Here is a 21,902-nt window from a genome sequence, read left to right as displayed (position 1 = left end):
TCTAGTTTTCAGAAATGCACAGGTTTGGTAGGTTTCCCTAGGTGGCGGCTGAGCTAGAGGCCAAAATCTACAGGTAGTCACTTTGCTAAAAACAGCTCTGTTTTCTGTGATGTGTCCACGTTGTGTTTTGGGGCATATCCTGTCGCGGGTGCTAGGCCTACCCACACAAGTGAGGTACCATTTTTATCGGGAGACTTGGGGGAACATAGATTAGCAAAACAAGTACTATTGCCCCTTGTCTTTCTCTACATTTTTTCCTTCCAAATATAGGAGTGTGTGTAAAAAAGACATCTATTTGAGAAATTCCCTGTAATTCACGTGCTACTATGGTCACCCCGGAATTCAGAGATGTGCAAATAACCACTGCTCCTTAACACCTTATCTTGTGCCCTTTTTGGAAATGCAAAGGTTTTCTTGATAGCAATTTTTTACTCCTTATATTTCAGCAAATGAATTGCTGTATACCCGGTATAGAATGAAAACGCACTGCAGGGTGCAGCTCATTTATTGGCTCTGGGTTCCTCGGGTTCTTGATGAACCTACAAACCCTATATATCCCCGCAACCAGAGGAGTCCAGCAGACGTAACGGTATATTGCTTTCGATAATCTGACATTGCAGGGAAAAGTTACAGAGTAAAACGTAGAGACAAATTGATGGTTTTTTCACCTCAATTTCAATATTTTTCTTTTTCAGCTGTTATTTTCTGTAGGAAACCCTTGTAGGATCTACACAAATGACCCCTTGCTGAATTCAGAATTTTGTCTACTTTTCAGAAATGTTTAGGTTTCTGGGATCCAGCATTGGTTTCATGACCATTCCTGTCACTGACTGGAAGGAGGCTGAAAGCACAAAAAATTGCACAAATGGGGTATGCCCCAGTAAAATGCCAAAATTGTGTTGAAAAATTGGGTTTTCTGATTCAAGTCTGCCTGTTCCTGAAAGCTGGGAAGCTGCTGAGTTTAGCACCGCAAACCCTTTGTTGATGCCATTTTCAGGGGAAAAACCACAAGCCTTCTTCTGCAGCCACTTTTTCCAATTTTTTTGAAAAAAACGAAATTTTCACTGTATTTTGGCCAATTTCTTGGCCTCCTTCAGGGGAACCCACAAAGTCTGGGTACCTCTAGAATCCCTAGGATGTTCGAAAAAAAGGACGCAAATTTGGCTTGGTTAGCTTATGTGGACAAAAAGTTATGAGGGCCTAAGCGCGAACTGCCCCAAATAGGCAAAAAAAGGCCTGGCACAGGAGGGGGAAAAGGCCTGGCAGCGAAGGGGTTAAAAGGTGAGTCTTGTGGTGGAATGCCTAGACGCTGGTCCGGGGCGCCTTCTCTGGAGCTTCTCTTGCCATGATTGGCCATGTTAAGGTTAAAATCGCCTGTGATGATCCAGGGGGCGTTTCTGAATGTCATTTTTAGAGATAGCAACTCTTTTTCGGTTGTATCTAGCAGATGCTGGTTACGCGTCGTGTTAGGGTTATTGTAAATATTTATTATCAAGATGGACATGGGTATTTGTTCCAACATCCAGTTATAGATAATGATAGCTAACGTGAGCTGACATCAGGTCTATGATCTTGGTATTTAAAGAATTGCGTGTGGTTATTTAGATTGAGAGGCTGCCTTTTGGGTGCCCTTTGGGTTTAGGTCTGGCTGCTGGGCTTAGGAATTCTTCAAACCCAGCTAACAGATTTTCGGATACTTTCCAGGATTCCTGTAGGCAGATGATGTCAAAGTTGTTCAAGTAGGCTTCCAAATTTGGTTCTTGCATGATTTTGCCCGCTGCTGCAATGGTCCAAGATATTATGTTTGTGACCCACAACTTGCTTTTGGACAGCATTAGTCCAGTTGGGGTTGTTTTGGCAGAGCAACTTCCAGATCCGACATTATGCTGCAGGGTTCCGTCAGGATAGAGAAGTGGATCTGAACCAGCTGCATCCCTCGTCTTGCAGTCCACCTTCCTGACAATGCCTTATCTGGGAGATGCCCTAGGTGATGTAAATAGTGATCTCTCTTGGGCTCTTGGTGAAGGTAGGGGATGCCCCGTTAGCGTGTTGCAAAAAAGATTGCTGATTAGCTGCTCGGGAGATGGTTGTCCAGAAGTTGTCCCTTTTATTGGTCTCTTCTTGCGGGATTATAAAGGAGGGGTATTTTGCTTTACATGCTTCCTTTAGCTCTATGCCCCAGTCTTCGAATATCTCCTATTTGGACCGTACTGACTGTGCTATCTCTGTGCTTTTGAAGAAGACTTCGGGACTTTCACTCATGTAGCCTTTTTTTGGTGATACAAAGACCACATATTGCAGATCTTTACTACGCATTGTTTCTAGTCCTTGAATTGCGCTGCAGATTCTCAGAAGATTGCCTCAATTAAGGATGTCCCAAGGGCCCTGAGATTTGTAGGAAGGGCAAAAAGTAAGGGTGTTAGCGCCTCTAACTTTTGGGGGTGTGAGCTTTATTGTTGATTTCACACCGTTTGTGGTGTGCAGGGCTGATGTAACTGCAGCATCTATAGTTGCCTTTTCTCTGATTCTGCGATCACTTGATTCGTGGTATTTGTATGATGCTGGTGATTTGGAGGGTTTAAGTAGGACATCATTGATTATGGGGTCCAGTGTGTAAACCCCTCATGAGTGGTATCCCTGATCCGCTTGCTGGTGCCCTCTGTGTCTCTTCCGAGGAAGGATACCTGTGTGAGCGCCTTGCGTTGGTCTGAGTAGACCTTGTTCTTGCTGTGTTCTTGTTCACTTGTTGTTTTCAGGTGTGTCATTGAGCTGAGGCTGGATCTCTGATTTAATCCAGAGCCATCTGTATTCTCCATTGATCGAAGTTGAGTGGTTGCTTCTGGGGTTGTTGATTGTGTCTCGGTTTTGGGTCCTGAGTGGTTTGATTGTAATCTGTTTGAGTCTCCTATTGTGATTTTCGGCCCGAGTGCCCCCATGATCTTATGTCCGATTTGTCCTGTTCTTCCTTCCTCTTACAGCCTTATAGGATTGTTCCTGGGCAGTAGGGACAGCCGCTGGTCTGTTGTGGTCAGTGGCTTTAACTCACCCGGTTGGGCCGCTGTGGATTGCTCTTGTTTTGCCCTGGGGTTTCCTCTTGGTGAGGTGTGATACCCGTGGTTGGAGGGGTGTGAGTATTTACTTTCCGGCTCCATCACTGTTTTATTGTGCATTTTCCTGAGGCGTTTTTTGTTTTTCCTGGAAAGGACAGGAATGAAGGGGCCTTTTGTGGCTGTGTGTTCTTGGTTTGAGCATTCAACTGAAGATCCTAAAGATTGTGCTGGATTTGCTGGACTTGCTGCGTCCTGGACAGAGTGGATAGAAGTTATTTTTTGTGGGTTGTTTGCGCTTTGTGGGCACTGTGGGAGCTGCTTAACGTTTATCCACTGGAGCAATTCCTGTTTTAGATGTGTCACTAATATGGACATGACTGATGGCAGTTCTTGCAGTTTGTCCAAAATTGGGCTACAATGACACTGGTATGTCTGATTAACCTTGCCCTTGTCAGCCTCATGTGGGACTGTGCTCTTCGAATGAGCGCTTTTAACTTGTCCAGCTTATTGTCTATTGCCATAGTGGTGGTTGCCAAACTTTGCAGAATTTCGATTTGGATGTCTAATTTGTATGTGTTAAAGATTGTTGTATTGGTTATGGCCGTTAGTGTGTTGTTTAGGGCATCCCATTCGGTCAGCGGGGCGTCCTTCGTGTTCGTGGGGCTGTGGTTTTGTGCTGTTTCAAGTGCCTGTTCCCCTACAGTACTAGGATGTTTGATGCTCTTATCTATGTGTGAGAGGAGAGTGTCCTCTCCCTCTGCACACTGCAACTCTTCTTTGTTGAAGACCTCCTCTAATTCTTGCTGTGTAAGTGAGGCCTCTCAGCGGGGGGAGATTGAATGTTTTGCTAAGGCTGGTTCTAGTGATACTGGGCCCGTTTTTTTCTGTTTTCCTTCTGTGCTGTTTTCTTTTAGGTCGTGGTTTCTGGGTGTCCCGCCCCCACCCCTGCCTTTTATCACTATGATTGGAGATACAGGGGGTTTCCACTTTTGAGGCTGGATGGTGTGCTCAAGTGAATTGTCATGAGTTACGTGGAGGAGTTGTGTGCGTGAGGCACTTGGGATGGATAAGTCCAGCATGGATTCTTGTGCTGTTTTACTTGGGGGAGCGGCTTCCCAGGAGGTGCCAAGTGTAATGGCATTGTCACTGAAGGATCTTCCGTTTGGCTGTTGTCTTGAAAGCGTTCCTCCTGGGGGGGGTTTGTGGTAGACATATTTCTCCAGTGGTGTGAAGTACTTGTCAATTCCTTGGCCGCTGGCACTTCGCCTTCCTCCTTGTGCCTGCTTGTGTTCTCCAGGGGTGTACACCTTTGGCTCCTCGGACTCGTTGGCCTTCTGGGGGTCTGCTACTATTGTGTTTTGATGCCCCCTGACGTGCTTCATCCTTCCCCCACCCTGCTTGTTGGGCGCTGCTCTCTCTTTTTTCATTAGGTTTTGGATCCTGTCATGGGCACTCAGGAGGAGGGAGCTGCGTGTTCTCATAGTCCCTTGCTATTCCCACCCACTCTAGGTGTCTGTTGGTTGTGGCTGATAATGTCGCTGCTGATTGGGGAAATGGAATTCGGTGGGGTGGTGGCGCACGTACCTCGATTCCTGGAATGCATCCCCCTCTGGTCTTGCTGTAGGCCTGCTGGGCTGCTGATGCGCTGCTGATGGGGCCGTCTCATCCCTTCCGGATCCTTTTGAGCCCTGCTATGGTCCTACTGTAGTTCTGGTTGGTCCTGGTTGGTCCTGGTGGGGGCCTGGGGACCTGTTGGGGCCAGTTAGCTCCTGCTTGGTCCTGCTGGGTCCTGGCCTTACTGTATGTTCTGAGGCAGGAGTGCCTTGCGTGGTGTCCCCAAGAGAGTGCACCTGGCGAGAGGGTCTCACCGGCCCCCCACAAACCACACCCAGATCTGGCTGGGCCGCTTCCATGGAGGGCTGGGGCTCTCTCTTGGCGGCAGCAGCCTACGGCTGCTGCGCTCACACTGTGCACCAGCTTCACCCGGTTCACTTGCCTTCCCTCTCCCTCTCTCCTCCTGCCTCCTGTCTCCTGCTGTGCACTGCTCTGCTCTGAGGGAGGGGAAGCTGGGGGAGGCTGAGGGACGTTTAGGGGCTGTGGGGGCTGTAGGAGCCCTCCACTGGCTTTTCCGTGAGATCGTGGCTGTCTCATGTCCTGCGTGGCCCGATCCACTTCCTCCTGAGCTTCCCTGTGACATGGGAATCTCACGCAGATACGGAGTGGGAGCTCCGTTGATGGCAGCTAGCAGCAACACTCGCGGGCTGCTCCAGGAGGGGATCCTTGCAGTGCTGGAGAACTGGGCCGTGCTGCAGGTCAGAGAGGCGCCCCCTCCTGCGTGCTGTGAAACGGAACCGGCCCGGCACGAGCACTTCCCTACACCCACTCCAGCTGGGCTGGCACAGGGCTTGACTGTCAGATAGGCCGTTCAGACCAGAGCAAGGGAACGCAGAGCAATCCAACGGAGAGACACTGTTGATATGCCAATTTATGCCGACGGTGTAAACAGCCGCTACAGAAGCCTTTTCTGACCTGGATCATAGAAGCGTTGACAGGAAAACACTCTGTGCATGGTTGGCTGGTATGCAGAGTTCCGTGGATCTGTAAAGGGATTGGCACGAGTTGGACTCTGGAAGGGGGTCTTTTGTACAGGTCAAATATAAAAGTGTTTCCTCATAGATACGGTCTACGAAGAATCACGGAACGCCAATTGTGACTTGTCTCTGCTGTCTTTCTACAGTCCAACAACTACATTCTCATTTTCACACACTCTATCAGTTCAGATAGCATTAAAAATCTCAATGTTAGAGTTGAAATAAAGGACTAGAAGGTACAAACCAGCCTACACAGGAAACCTACAGGTGATAACCGTCTCATTCATGCTCTCAGTGGACATCAGGTTACCCTGAAATGGAGTATTCCTTTCGGTGAACTACTGAGGGAGAGAAGGAACTGTAATTCTGACACTTTGTACAAGAGGGAAGAGAAAGTGATGTTAGCCATATTTAAAGAAAGTGGTAGTGCCCTTCAGTTCTTTAATAACGCTATTTCTGAGATGAAAGACATCAACAGGGAACTGTAACTGTTTGACAACAATGGGGCAGCGGGCACTGATAAAACCAGGGCCACCAGGAAGATAATGAGATAGAAAAGATCAAAGCATCCTTAAACGTAATGCTGTGATTGAGCATGTGATCAGTGATAAGCTCAGCATACCATATCACAAGGGACTTTCCCTCAGGAATAGTCTGGAATGGAGTGACATCACTATCACCAAAAAGACAACTGAACTCAACCTCCAAGGCTTTTTCTCATGTAGTCGCTGCAAAGCATGTTTAACACAGCAGCACCAGAAGAGAGAACATCACCCCACATTGGAAGACTCAAAGGACTATTAGGCATTTTTTAACCTGCAGCTCCCAATTTGTGATATGCATTATAGAATGCCAATGCAAATTGTGGCATGCAGGGAGTACCGCACAAGCTGTGCAAAATGCATACTGGGCCATCTCAGTGCGATTGACCATGATGATAACCACTACTGAGGTGCTAACATTTTGAAGAGGTACATCATACTGCCCACATGAAATTGTCCTTGTATGCCATTGGGCAAATACCTAGTAGGGAAAGAGGGGACAATAGAACACTGAGACAAAGTCAGTCAAAATATATTATAGATTTGGACATTAGGAGCCCAGTGCATTTAAATTCTGAGGGACAACAGAACACTGAGGTTGAGGTTTTTCAGAGAAGGAATTGAATTGCATAATAATACCTGATTCTGAATTGTTTGAATATTTTTTGCATTATACTGTACGCCAGTTCATATAGGATTCCAGTTCTGGTGTACATTTATGTGAAGAAAATGTACCAAGTAGCCCTCGATCTCTCTGCTCATTCGAGGTTGTCTCCCTGACATACTGCCAGTAACAGAGCTTTCCTATATAATGTCTGGATTTTGCCATAATCTCTCAGTTTACACATTCATTTTGTGTTCTAAATGAAAAGAATAAAATGAACTACATAAAATAAATAACATGTGCAAATACATTTTCACCACCACCAGCATTCTGAGGCTGATCCTAGATGCTATGAGGGAGTAGCAGGTGGGGATGAGGTCAGACACTGCATTCCCACTTATTCATCACATCCTCTGGGGCCAAATACCATATAAAAGAGGAAGGTGCTGTGTGAGGACCCTCCCCAAGCCTTCTCAGGCCACGGGGACTCCATCCCTGAGGCCCATACAATTTTTAAAGTGGGAAATGTGCTGCGCGGCCCCCCTCTCTGAGCCTATTTGGGCACTGGGGACCCCTTACCCCAAGGCCTTCATTAATAATAGGTGGGTACCACAATGCCCACCCAGGACACCCACCAAGCACCATGATGGGGGCAGCAGTGGGAGTCCCAAGACCTCCAAGGTCCTGCGACTTTCCGTTTTTTGCATGCTCCCTCCAGGAGGGAGCAGTATGTATTTTGTTACCCTTCCACAGCAGCCAGTGGGAGCATTTATTTCCTCCTGTTTAGCGGGAGATTTAAAAATGCTCTTGCCAGCCAAGAGCAAACACATGTTTCCGTGCCCATGTAGTGCTGGCAGGGAAAATACTGTGTCATGGGGGTGGGCTCTCCAGGACACAGTAAGTGTGCGACACTTTGTAAGCCCTTCCACCACATTATGCCTGCGCCAGGCATAATGTATGCAAGGGAGGTATTTCTCCATTAGGAGGTCCAGAAAAATGGACCAGTGGAATCTATGGGATTCCACTGGTCCATTTTTCTCGTCATTTTTAATGCCTGCTCAATGCAGGAATTAAATTGAGGCACACCATTGTTTATAATGGGTCTCTATGTACTTTGCAGGACTAGTGACAACATTTCTGGTGATGATCCTGCAAAGTACCAAAATAGCATCTGAAATTATGACGCTATTGATCCTAACATGCGTCATGATGTGCCATATCATTAATACGGTGCACACACAGTGCACTGCGTTAGGGGGTGGCACAAGAAACGTGGCACCTCATTTAATGAAGCACACTTTTCTTATATCTTGGCCTACAATTCTCTAACTATAACATATCCTCAACCTTACTGTTTTTCTTTGAATTTCTATGGTTTTCATTTTTTGGAAAAAAAAGGTTTCTAATCATATAATGTTGTCTATTTTGGTATCAATTGTTTCATATATTATTCTTTTTATTTTTCAATAGTACCACAATACGTTTTTTATATTTTTAGGTGAAGTGGTATACAGTGGAGTGGTATGGAGTATAGTGGTGTGGAGTGGCATTGAGTGGAGTACAGTAGAGTGGATGAGTGGAGTGGGGTAGAGTGAAATGGGATAGAGTAGAGTGGGGTGGAGTAGAGTGGCATAGAGTAGAGTAGCATAGAATGCAGTGGTGCAGAGTAGAATGCAGTGCCATAAAATGCAGTAGCATACAGTGACATACAGTAGGGTGGTGCAGAGTGGAGTAGAATGCATAGAGTGCAGTGGCATAGAGTACAGTAGCATATAGTACTGTGGTGTAGACTACAGTAGAGTGATGAAGAATGCAGTGACATAGAGTGTCGTTGCACAGAACTGAGTACAGTGTTGAGTGCAATGGCAAACAATGCAATGGTGTAGAGTGTAGTGGTGTAGAATGCAGTGGTACAGAGCTGAGTACAGTGGCATACAGTAGAGAGTCCCTCTGCACGCCTTTGCTTGTGTCTGCATTTGTTTTTCATAACATTACAAAGTACTGGGGTACAGACTAGGGTAGAGTGCCATAGATTGTAGTAGTGTAGTGCACACTGTGCAGGCTAGAACAGAGTGGCAAAGAGTAGAGTGTTGTAGAATAGAGTGGAGTGGCATGTTGCACAGTAGAGTGGAGTGGCTTACTGTGGAGTGTCAGAAGGAGGGGTAGAGTTAACTGGGGTAGAGTAGAGTGGTATAGTGTAGAGTGCTGTAGAGTAGAAATGCATAAAGTGCAGTGGTGCAGGGTAGAGCACAGTGGCATACAGTGCAATGGTGTATAGTTGTGTAGAGTACAGTGGTGCAGAGTATAGTGGTGTATAGTGCAGTGACAAAAAGTGGTGCGAAGTACAGTGCAGTGGCATAGAGTGCAGTAGTGTAGAGAGCAGTGGAATAGAGTACAGTGCTGCAAATTAGAGCAGGGTGCCATAGAGTGCAGTGGCATCGAGTGCAGTAGGGCAGATTTGAATACGGTGGCACAAAGTGCAGTGGTGTAGAGTACTGCCTAGTAGAGTGCAGTGGCACACAGTGCAGGGGCGTACTGTTCAGTGGCGCAGGATCGAGTATAGTGGCATACGGTAGAGAGCCACTCTACTTGTATCTGTCATTTTTATTTACATAACATACAAACATACCACAGTACTTTTGAGATAGTCCTGCTGTACTCCAAAAACCTTTTTTAAATATATAAAGTAATACAAATAATTTTACCTACCGCTCGCCAGTTCACTAAAGTGCCTCATGTTTTTGTATGTATTACTAAATCTCTATTAATTGTGTTGTGACACTAAAACTCAGAACTCAGCCAAAGTTTTCTGTAACCAGTATGGCTGATTTTTAATTTTAAAGTGGTAAAGGCAGTCATTAGCTAATGTTGGTTTGGATATTGACATATACTGCGGTATACATTTTTCACACCATAAGCTACAATCCTGTCATACTTCAAATAAGCCAGTTCAACTATGTATGCTGTTTCTGTTTGTCCAGTTATGCATGCCATTGCTCAGTAATTATCATTATTTTTTAATGCATTGTGCTATGTTTTACGGGGAAATGAACATGTTTCTCAGGGCACGTAATCATACGTAATAAGGCAATTTCCTTAGGAAACCGTGGCCATATTAATTTAAATTAATTTGTCACATAGATTTACTTGTGTACGTTTTCAGTGAAGAAAGCTGGTTCTCTGTTAAGTCAGAATGCAAAGAGACTTAGAAATTGAAAACAGATAACCATTCCCAGACACATTCTGCATGCCCATTTCCTGACATACTGGAAAGGCAGGCCTTCACTAGCAGTATCCAAGCCAGCTTTATAGCCTCCATTTCCTTGAAAGTGACACATCTGGATGCACTGTATTTCGAATTAACACTTTGTAGAAGAAAGAACATTTAGTGCTGCGAGACAACATGATTTATAAAAATGTACACCAGTACCGCACTGTGCATTTTCACTGTTGAAAATACTTTATTGAAACCATTGATGTACAGTAAAATAGTGGAACAACACTATTATGATAAAAAATTAAAATGTCAGTAAATATACTGTACTAAAACTCCAGAATGCCTCACTAAATTCTTTATTTTTAAAAGGGGGGTGGGGGGCAATAGAATCATGTAAAAGAAAAGAAGCATCATGTATACAGATAGAAAGTAGCTCCCTCACCAACTGTCGTAAAATAAAAAAATATATATAATCTTGAATTTGGTAAAAATTACAATAAAATAAGCAACAGAGAGTGAATGTGTTCTTGGAGGTTGGACATTTTCAGACATTGCACAATTCGTAAATGAAACACAACTACTAATTTGATTAAGAAACATAGTGAAAGGTAACCATAACAGTCGGGCATTACGAGAAGTTAAGCATTGAGTAGTATACATAGGCTCATATTTAAGAAAAAGTGCCACATCATCTATGTTGAGACACTTTTTCTACACCCCTCCTACCGGCACCTAATGACACCATGGTTGCGCTGTATCTATGATACCGCTTACCATGAGTAGTTAGTATAATAGCACCAAAATCTTTGATGCTATTGTGGCGTTTTGCTACTCTGGCGTCAAAAGTTTTTACTCTAGTGTAGCAAAGTGCAAGGAGACCCATAGGTTTATATGGGTGTGTCATTTTGACACCTGCTCTGAGCAGGCGTTAAAAATGATGACAAAAATGGTGCAGTGAAATCTTATAAATTTCACTGAGCCATTTTTGCGAGCATCGGTGCGGCCTAATGCCCCCCTTGCATACATTATGCCTGGCGGAGGCATAATGTGGCATAAGGGCTTACAAAGTGGCACAATGCATGCATTGTATCACTTTGTAAATGTGGCGTGCAGAAAAGCCACTTTAGCACCACCTTAGTGTAAAAAAAATGACTTTTTGGCGGCGTGAAGGTGGCACTAGGGGCTCTTAAATATGCCCATAGTATCCAATTTATTATGTGAGCAAACGCAATCCCATCAAATATTATATGATAACTTAGATGAGGACTGCTAATTAAAAGTAATTTGCTGAAAGGCAATCGCTATTAAAATATCTAGTAATTTACTTTTAGGAAAAGACAGGCTAAAGTGATTAGTTAAAGTACCTTAAAAGAGATGAAGGATGTTGAAAGAATGTTGTAAGTTAAAAATTATTTTGATTTGGGGCCATACTCTATGCCAAAAAGAAAATGTGTTAGGACAACTAAACAGCACATGAATAAGGTCACTCATAGGAAGGTCACAAGACCAGCATTTAGATGGAGCATCTGGTGCAAATTTTAAATATTGTACAGGGATAAAGTGTAATCTATGATAAAGGAAAACAAAGGCTTGAGTAATACTAGCTGATCTCGAAATTGTATAAATATGTGACCAAACCTTTTTCAAAAAGGATACACTTCAATTCACACCCAGATCTTTTTCCCATAAAAGTTCAGTCTTGGACATGGTTTGAGAAGAATCCGAAAGAATATAGATTTCTAAATAAAGGAAGGCCATGAGCAAGTTTTAATGAAATTAGTTAAGTCAGATGAGAGGGGAACAAAAATAGAAGTGTGTTGTAAAGAGAAATAAGTATCTAAGACAGAGTTCATGAGTAGCAAAAACGACTATGAAAAGATTGAGGTCAATGGAAAACATGTCTAAATTGGGGGAAAGAAATGCCCTGTGCATTTTCCGACTGGCACTTGTTTCTTATAATCTATGATTACAGTTGAGCTACTACACCGTTTCTTTATAATAGACAACAGTGCTTGATTTATAAATAAAAACGTGCTCATGCCCAAGCTCTCCTCTGAAACACAGGCTGCTGCAATTAAATGTGCGAACACGAAATACTGAGGCAGCTTAATCCTGGAGCCATCAACCAGCATAATCTTGAAGCCATCTCGGGTCTCTTCTATCCATATAAAGACACTCCCTTCCCCTTCAGTTCACTCTTGCAGTTTTCGGCTTTCTCCCATTGTGATGCTTTTCCGTTTTTCTCTTCCTCCGTCTTTCCCATGTGTCTCTTTTGCTCGCAGTAAATGCTTGAGGCAGAAAAATATGAGCCGGACCTCAAAAATAAGTGCCTGTGCTCCGCAACGGAAACTACAAGCACACATTAAGCACAGATAGGTAACTGGGTACATCACAAGTTGCCTATTATGAAGAAATTAGATACAGGTTTTTATTCAGGGATTGCAGAACCTTATGTATTAGACACATATACTTACCTATGCATATATACCTTTAAGATAGTTTTATGATCGATATTCTGGCTGCAATATATTTGTAGCATAATATGTATAACTCAGTGCTCTGGAAGTGTGCCGAAGAAGGCATAGCGGCTGACACCCTATTTATTATTTTTCTAAGTGACATAGGTGACTGATTTAGGTATTGAAATATATATCCTGTTCACTACTATTTCACATTTCCACCTTGCTGTCATCTGAGAAAACGCTGCTATACCATCACTAACTGAATGTTGCCTTTCAAAGAAAGCAAACGCCATGAATTCCTTGATGCAATGTCTGTAAATGTAAAATGAGTATTTTAAACATACTATATCCATCAGATTATATTTTACTGTCTGATGGCAGTAAATTAGGGGGATTATTTGTTATACCTCTGCAAAAATAAGGTTCAGAACCTTCCGTGATCGATCTAATTAAATAAGCAAGAATAATAAGTCACATAGCGGCCAGAAATAATCAAGCTGCAAACTGCATATGTCGGATACATAGATATGCGACCTTAGTTTTTCAATTGAGAAACTGTTTACTTGAAAGCCTACGCATATGCACATTGTGAATGAACATTATATGAGAGCAGGTTAATATTACTCATGCATTAAACAAACGTGTAATTTCTACCTGTAAAGAAGCATGATGTAACTTTATGAATGGTACAAACATGTCAGGGAGTGGTGGTAGAACTGATAACCTTCAGACAGACAGCGGCGGTGTTTTCAAAACCACCACTTCACCATGATTCTTAGACTTTGGATAGTAGAAGGATATATTGCTTCTAGTCATTGATGTATGCAAATGTTACACTCTAAAGATTTTTTATGGGATGGCCGGAGCTGTATCCCCAGTTGGGATTCAGATCTGTGGGATGCATATTGGTGATACTCTGAGGGATCTGTTTTTCCTGACCCAAAATTTCCAGGCCCAAAAAAAAACACCAGACGGGTTTAACTGGGTGTGGATCCTCACCCAGAAACACAACTGGACGGTTGCAAGGCAAAGGTACAGCCCAGCCCACACCCTTACCTACTATGTGAACGCACAGACGATGCAGGCAACATTGGAAATAAAAGGGAGTTAATTAAATTGTGTTATGTACTACGCGGGAAAATTATTTAGTCTGCTTCTTTACAAAGTAGAAAAGCAGCAAGTTGTGGTAGAATCGCATCTACATGGTTAATGTTCCTAGGATAAGGAAAGGCACAATGGGAGAGAAGGAAAATGGCACAACAACATGATGTACGTGAAAGGGAAGTGCACAAATAAATAGGTGACATCTGCAGTGCCACAGGTAGATTTAGATCAGGCCTCTCACTTACCCATACTGAACATCAGGTCATTAGCATTTTACAGACTCACATGCTTTATGGTCCGTTAGTTCCCGAGGCTACAGTTAAAGCACCGGGCAACAAACATTACTATCTTCACCTAATGTTAGAAACGGGGTCTTTGGTTAGCAGTCAGGTTACCCCCTGTCCAAGCATGGACCCTCACTCTAGTCAAGGTAAAGGAGAATCACCCACAGTGAACCCCTGCTCACCCCCTTGGTAGCTTGGCACGAGCAGGCAAGCTTAAGTTCAGAAGCAATGTGTAAAGTATTTGTACCAACACACACACTAACTCAGTGAAAACACTACAAAATGACACAACAAATGTTTAGAAAAATAGGTAATATTTATCTAAACAAAACGAGACCAAAACGACAAAAATCCAACATTCACAAGTCAAGTTATGAATTTATAAAGCAAATGAGTCCTAAATCCTTTAGAAAATAATGAGTATGTTGTTAGTGTGCAAAAGTACCTGGGTATCATCAAAATAACACAGCACAGGGAGTGTGCGTTGGATAAGGCCAGCGATGCGTTGATTTCTCACTCGTAAGCGAGTCCATGCACCGTTCCGCCTCCAGTCGGGTCGGCGTGTGTCGTTTCTCCTCTCCCACAAGAGAGTGAAGTGTCAATCCGGAGAGGCACCTCGGGTCCGGGAAGGTTTTGCGTTGTTTTTCCGCGCACAGCAATGTTGCATTGAAAATCCTGTCGCACGGTATCACAATACCACGCTGCGTGGGGATTGCGTCGTTATCAACTTCCATTAGTGGGTCCAGCAGTGTTGTGTCAATCTTCCAGCCACAATGTAAGTGGAGCGTTGATTTCAGCCATGAAGCCGGCAGCGTGTTATTTATCTGCTGTGTCACAGAGGGTGAGTCAAAAATGTCCCCGCACAGCGGTCTATGCATGGATTTTCAGTCTTGTTCTGCCAGCTTCAACTTTTAAGGGCCCAGGAACTGGATGGGGCAACACTTAGCAGTGTAGGAGTCTCACCAGAGAGTCCAGGTGCTGGCAGGGAAAGACTTTGATGGCCCTGAGACTTCAACAACAGGAGGCAAGCCCTTGGAGACTCTTCACAAGCAGGAATGCAAAACAAAGTCCAGTCTTTGTCCCCTTTCACCGGCAGAAGCAGCAACTGCAGAATAGCTCCACAAAGCACAATCACAGGCAGGACAACACTTCTCCTCAGCTCTTCAGCTCTTCTCCTTCGCAGAGGTTCCTCTTGATTCCAGAAGTGATCTAATTTTCAGGGTTTTTGGGTGCTCTTCTTCTACCCCTTTCTGCCTTTGAAGTAAGCCTACTTCAAAGGAAAGTCTCTCTTGTTTGCGAGATCCTGCGTTGCCCAGACCAGGCACCAGACACACACCAGTGGGGTGGAGACTTCATTGCGTGAGGGCAGGCACAACCCTTTCAGGTGTGAGCAACCACTCCTCCTCTCCCTTCTAGCACAGATGGCTCATCAGGATATGCAGGCTACACCCCAGCTCCCTTTGTGTCACTGTCTAGAGAGAAGTGCAAATAGCCCAACTGTCAAACTAACCTAGACAGGAAACCCACAAACAGGCAGAGTCACAGAATGTTTTAAGCAAGAAAATGCCTACTTTCTTAAATTGGCATTTTCAAACACACAATCTCAAAAACAACTTTACTAAAAGATGTATTTTTAAATTGTGAGTTCAGAGACTCCAAATTCCATATGTCTATCTGCTCCCAAAGGGAATCTACACTTTAATCATATTTAAAGGCAGCCCCCATGTTAACCTATGAGAGAGATAGGCCTTGCAACAGTGAAAACTGAATTTGGCAGTATTGTACTGTCATGACATATAAAACACATTAGTATATGTCCTACCTTAAACCTACACTGCACGCTACCCATGGGGCTACCTAGGGCCTACCTTAGAGATGTCTTACATGTAAGAAAAGGGAAGGTTTCGGCCAGGCAAGTGGGTACACTTGCCAAGACGAATTGGCAGTTTAAAACTGCACACACAGACAAAGCAGTGGCAGGTCTGAGCCATGTTTACAGGGCTACTAATGTGAGTGACAGAACCAATGCTGCAGGCCCACTAGTAGCATTTGATTTACAGGCCCTGGGTACCTCTAGTGCACTGTACTAGGGACTTACCAGAAAATCAATTATGCCAATCATGGAAATCCAATTACTCATACATTTTACATATGAGCAGTTGCACTTTAGCAGTGGATAGCAGCGGTAAGGTGCCCAGAGTAACAAAAACAGCAATATCAGAGTCCAGCACACATCAACAACGTGGGAAACAGAGGCAAAATGTTAGGGGACAACACACCAAGGATGCCAAGTCTAACACCTAACTATCCCAATTTGTCAATTCAACAATGTGAAAGCATCACAACTGGCTTACAATGGTGGGCTCTTATTTCTTGAATGCTTTTTCATAGGTCTGCCAGTCCACTAAATGTGACAGCTACAACATAGCTCATACTAACAGAATGTGTCAAAAATCTTTGCGTACCTTCTGGTACTGCAACTAAGAACTGCTGTCTTACCATTCTTGTTCTCAATTTTTTTGAACCTGCTCTAACATTGCTGCTAACATTTCTGGTAGGTGTCTTACTCTAATGCGAACAGGCATATGCTTTCTTCAATATGCTCCACTCTTTTGCCCTTCACCCCATTCACATATATTCGAAGGCCATCTCTATCCTCTCTCTATGTGTAAAGTGCCAGTGTGAGAGGTCTGAGTAGCCACATCCCCTTATGAACTGCATCCAAGAACATCAGGCATGTTGTTGGCAGGATTGTTTAGGTGCAAGAAGGGGCACCTCCTTGCACAAAAAAATCTATAGAGGCACTTTCCCCTTTCTACGTGTAATACAGGATGCAGCACACATAGAATGGGGAAAAACAAGGAGAAATAAAGATATTTCTCCTTGTCATGGCTGCTCTGGGGAGGCATAGGCTTTTGATGCATTCCCATGTTAACAAGTCCTTGTGAATCTGGGAATGCATCAAAACCCTTGGGAGTTGTGTGGGAACACCCAACTCAATGCCTTTGGAATGCTTGCCTTGCGCAGAGTCTGGTGGCGCAGTGATTTGTGCTGCGCTGCCTTACTAAGGATTTATGAGGCCACTCACAGCCACTAAGTGTGACTTTGTGTGGCTCCATAAATCTGACTCATAGCCTTGTGTCACAATACATGGTGCAAACATGGCGCAAGGATCTCATCAATATGTCTCATAAGTGGAGAAAGCCTGCGTAGTTCCCTGAATAAAGGGTGATATAGTTGAACTTCTTCAAATCCTTTATTAGGGAACTTGCAGTGTAGGAGTTTTATGAGTACCAGGGTAGTGACTGGAATGCTCCTGAACAGACCATTGCCTCTATCGAGATGAGAGATGACCTGGGCTTGTACTGAAACTGGTTATTGAAACATAGTGTTTGACTATCTTCAAGAGATAGACTTGGTACCAGGTTGTCTTGTTTTTGTTTTAATGTTAACTGGTTCCTTGAATGCTAGGTATATACTGAGAATGAATTCAATCAATTTAACAACAGTTTTGAGCTGAAAGATAAGAACTAACCTGTTTTTTTTTCTGATTGGGCATTAGGTTGGTAGTTGAGATCCGTGCCTGAATTATCTTGAGGCAGGTTTTGAGCTGCTGATTGTCACTGAGAGAGGAGATTTTGAGGTAGAGCTTAGTGTTAACAGCTTATTGATGGATCTTGAACATGTAAGTACATATGTCTACAAGGGGTACATATAAACATTGAAATAGTTTGAAAAGATGGAATGTCACCACCAAAGCAGGTGTCCTTGAGTGAGTTGAAGATGGATTTGTTTGATTGCGGAAGGAAATTTAAAAACAGTCCTCTTGGGAGATGGATGATGTGGCATAGGGGTTAGAGCAGATGAGTTTATTATGTTTATGAATAGAGCTCTGATATTAATCTTTACAGTGAAGGGGTGATAGATGGCACTGTATTTTATGAGTAGTAGTGTGATTGGAGGGGCCGGTATGTGGTGTGTGAGAGCTTTGAAGACTGCGTTATCTTGTTTGGCAGCTTCATTTATGGTATTCTTGGCTTTTGGCTGTGGTGATAAGCTATCTGCATGCATGACAATGTACTGCAATCATCTATCTTAGAATTAAAGTGTTTGGGCATATTTATTATCAGATTTAATTATGACATTACTGAGGATGTTGTATTTTGGGGGAATTTATTGTGGTATTTTTATATTTGGTGTGCCATGCCTCAAGGTGTCACAGGTATTGGAACATGGTATACTTTGTGTTGAAGGAATGCAAAAGCAGCATTTGGATCTGGAGTGCCCGACTTGAACCTAGTTTCAAAATTTTAATGGCCACTGTTGGACCTGACATCCTTGGTATGGTTTTCCCTCAAATTGTTGTCTTCCAGTCTCCTGTTTTTGCTGACTTCGTTTTTGTTTTCTTTAGTGCTAAAGTGCAAGTGCTGTCTCATTTAAACACAGAGATATTTGCTCACACCCAATTGGCACATTTAATTTACTTCTGAGTACCTGGTTCTTTGGTGCTCCATGTACCTAGGGCCTGTAAATGAAATGGTCCTTGTGCGCCGGTAACACTGATTGTGCCACCCTTGGTATGGTTTTCCCTCAAATTGTTGCTTTCCAGTCTCCTGCTTTTGATGACTTCGTTTTTGTTGGCTTTAGTGCCAAAGTGCAAGTGCTGTCTCATTTAAACACAGAGATATTTGCTCACACCTAATTGGCACATTTAATTTACTTTTGAGTCCCTGGTACTTGGATGCTCCATGTACCTTGGACCTGTAAATTAAATGGTCTTTGTGCGCCGGTAGCACTGATTGTGCCACCCTTCAAACATGTCTCAGGTCCGCCTTTACAGCCTGTGTATGCAATTTTAAAACTGATATTTCGACCTGGCAAAAGAAAGATTTTACCAGGGCTAAACGTTACTTTTAAATACAGATAAGCCATGCCTCAGGTAGGTCCTGGAAAGCCCAGAGGGCAGGGTGCAATGTATTTAAACAGTAGAACATGTACATTTAGGTTTTATATGTCCTGGTAGTGAAAGGCCCCTAAATTGGTGTTCCACTACTGCAAGGCCTGCCTCTCACATATGCTAACCTTGGAATTACCTTATTACATTTAATATGCTGTAATTTCCAATGGAAGCAGGTAAACAGTTCATGTTTGGTGTCTTTGGAATTGTAATGAAAATTCCTAACTTACTAAAGTTGGATTGTGAATTACAACTTTGAAAATGCCTCTCTTAGAAAGTTGACATGTTCCTGCCTAACCCATTTAGTGCCTGTAGCCTGTTTCTGGATCACAAGACTCGGTGCAGCTGACATTTGGGCTTTGTGTATTTCGCCTAGACACCCACACACAACAGAAAGCTTAGGTGTGCCTGGATGGGCCATCACTTGCAGAATCACTTGCAGAATGGCAGGGAGAATTAGGGCACAGCCAAATTTACACTTGAGTAGGCTGTGACCTCAATCCACACAAAGGGCTGCATGCTTTAATGTAGTTAGTCTGAAGCCAGGGCAAGGAAAGCACGGCACATGCTGACAACAGAGGAAAGCCACTCAAAGCTTATTCCCCAGTTCAAAGGCGGAACGGGGTATAAATATTATACCTCTGATAACACCTCTTCAGTACACTTGTGGACCTGTGGCTACTCTGCCAGGCAGGACTGCTGTGCTGTTGAAAGTACTACCACTCTGCAGGACTGCTGCTCTGAAGAACTGATGCCCTCCTGTATTGACCTTCTGCCTGCTGCTCTCTTGCCTGTGTGAGAAGGATTGGACATGGAACTCCTAAACTCAGAACCTCAAAGTGACTCCAAGGACTAGTTTGGCTTGCCTCCTCAACAGAAGTCTCAGGGACACTACGAGCGTCCAACAGCCTTATGTCTGAGCCTGGACTCTGCCATCTGTGAGTATGCCCTGCCAAGTGGTGACACCCCAGCCCTGGACCCTTGGAAGTGGGCCTAAGGTTCTCTCTCAGTTTCTGTGGATCCAGAGGAACCAACGCATCTCCTCTGCTGTGCGGTGGACACCTGAGCAGAGCTGACGCATCACTGCTACTGCATGTATAGGAACCACAGCAACAGAGCAGCATTGCATCAAAACCCATTGCGGCCGGCGGAGTGCCACTGCATGAAGCAACCTTAATGCAGGCCCTCTCATTCCTCATCAATGGCAGCCTCAATGATGTCACAAGAGTCCACATTGCAGCCTTTAAGCGCCTCAGAACCGATGTATTGCCCCAACTGTGCAATGCATCCTCAATGCTGGAATTCGCATTGCAATCCCTCATCAATGTGATCCTAAGTGACACCACAGGACCTTGCACCTCAGCCTTGCCGCATCTCTGATGCAGATGTGTGCAACTCTCAGCAAACCGGGATTTAAGGTACTTTGTTAAGCTGGCCTAAATGGGTCCTTGTAGTGATCTATACTCCACTGTGATTGGCCTGAACTTGTGACCTTGTTCCGGTCTAGACATCCACAGTTAGTGCTTTTTGGCACTATTTTCACTGAAATCTTTAAAATTGCACATCTCCAGTCCTACTCATTGGATTTTTGTTGTTTCAGTCTTGTGTTATTTATACAAAAATAACACTATTTTTATAACATGGTGTGGGATCCTTTTTGCATGATGATTTTCATGTTATTACTGGTTTACGTATCGCACAAAAACTTCACACATTGCTGATAAATTAAGCTCAACTGCTCTTTGCCAAGCTACAGGAGGGAAGAGCACAGGTTATTTAGGATTGGCGTGTGAGTCACCATGTCAAGGATTGTGGTTGCTGCTTGACCAGGGCGCAACCTCAGTCAACCAACAGCCCCATTTCTTACAGACCTAGACATTGCCCAGCAGGGGGGGTGCAGTCACTTACTGCATCTGCCAGCAGAGTTATATGTCACCCCTCTCTAAATTGAAGGCAAGTGCCACCTGCACAGAGAAACACAGAGCAGCTGATTCAGACAACTGCTCCATATTTGAATAATGCCCTGCTCTCAGGGCAGCATGAGTTAGTGGCTGCCATGGCGGCAACACGTTATTTGTAATAAGGCATACCGTGTTGAAGGTGCGCAGTGAAACAAGCACTTATATTGTGTCTGTTACATAATAGAGGCTGAGATGCTCAAAAGAATGATGGGGATAGTCTTCTTACCAGCAGAAGCACTCTCACTTTTTAATCTTTTGGTTTTGCTGTGCAGGGACCTTTCTTTATAGGCCTATGACCTCTTTTCAGGAGGTGTAAAATAGAAGAATGACTAACATATTGCATTGTATTGTATCTTGAATGCTTTATTAGCAGCAACAGTATCAACTGTTGAATGATTGAATCATTGTGCATGGCTGTAGGTGTCCGAACCCACCAACAGGCAAGAATTAAGCACTGTACTCCCTGAATATTTCCTTATTATAAACAGCTATTTCATTTTCCCTGAACATTTTTGCAAAGTCTTCAATTTTCTTGTTCTTGTGGATATATTGTTATCTGTCTATACTATCTATAGTATTGACCTTAACTGCTGATTGCCACCAGTAATTGTACTATATATGTTATAGTTCTAACATGTGCTATATGTTTGATATTGTGCAGAACCTACAGCCTTCTAGTATTACCAACAGGACAGGTTCCCTACGGGGTGAGGCAGACAAGACCAACAATGCCCATTCTGAAGTTGTAGTTCAGAATGGAGAGATTATTGAAATGACTACCCCCCCCCCCCTTATGCTGGACCCTATTACTCATGGGGTTCACAGTATGATGGGAGCTGGAAGACCACTGTTCGGTAGACATAGGTTACACCACTTCTCAGAATCTGTCCCTTTTGTGGCTGTCCTTACCAGAGTCCCATCCTTAAGGCCAGGTCTAAGAGAATCAACCCTCTAACTCAGAAATAAAGTTGTGTACTGGTGTAATAGACAGTTGGGGGAAGGGAACCAATTAGTCACTCACATCAACATAGTCCAGAAGAACTGAGTGGGGAATAGGGAAAAAATCTGTAAGGGGGATTGTATTATTATCAACTTTGACCTATCGGACAGTAAAGGCTATTAAATGTAAC

This window comes from Pleurodeles waltl, chromosome 10 (assembly GCF_031143425.1).
Source record: "Pleurodeles waltl isolate 20211129_DDA chromosome 10, aPleWal1.hap1.20221129, whole genome shotgun sequence".
NCBI classification, from domain to species: Eukaryota; Metazoa; Chordata; class Amphibia; order Caudata; family Salamandridae; genus Pleurodeles; species Pleurodeles waltl.
This window is presented reverse-complemented; position numbering follows the sequence as displayed.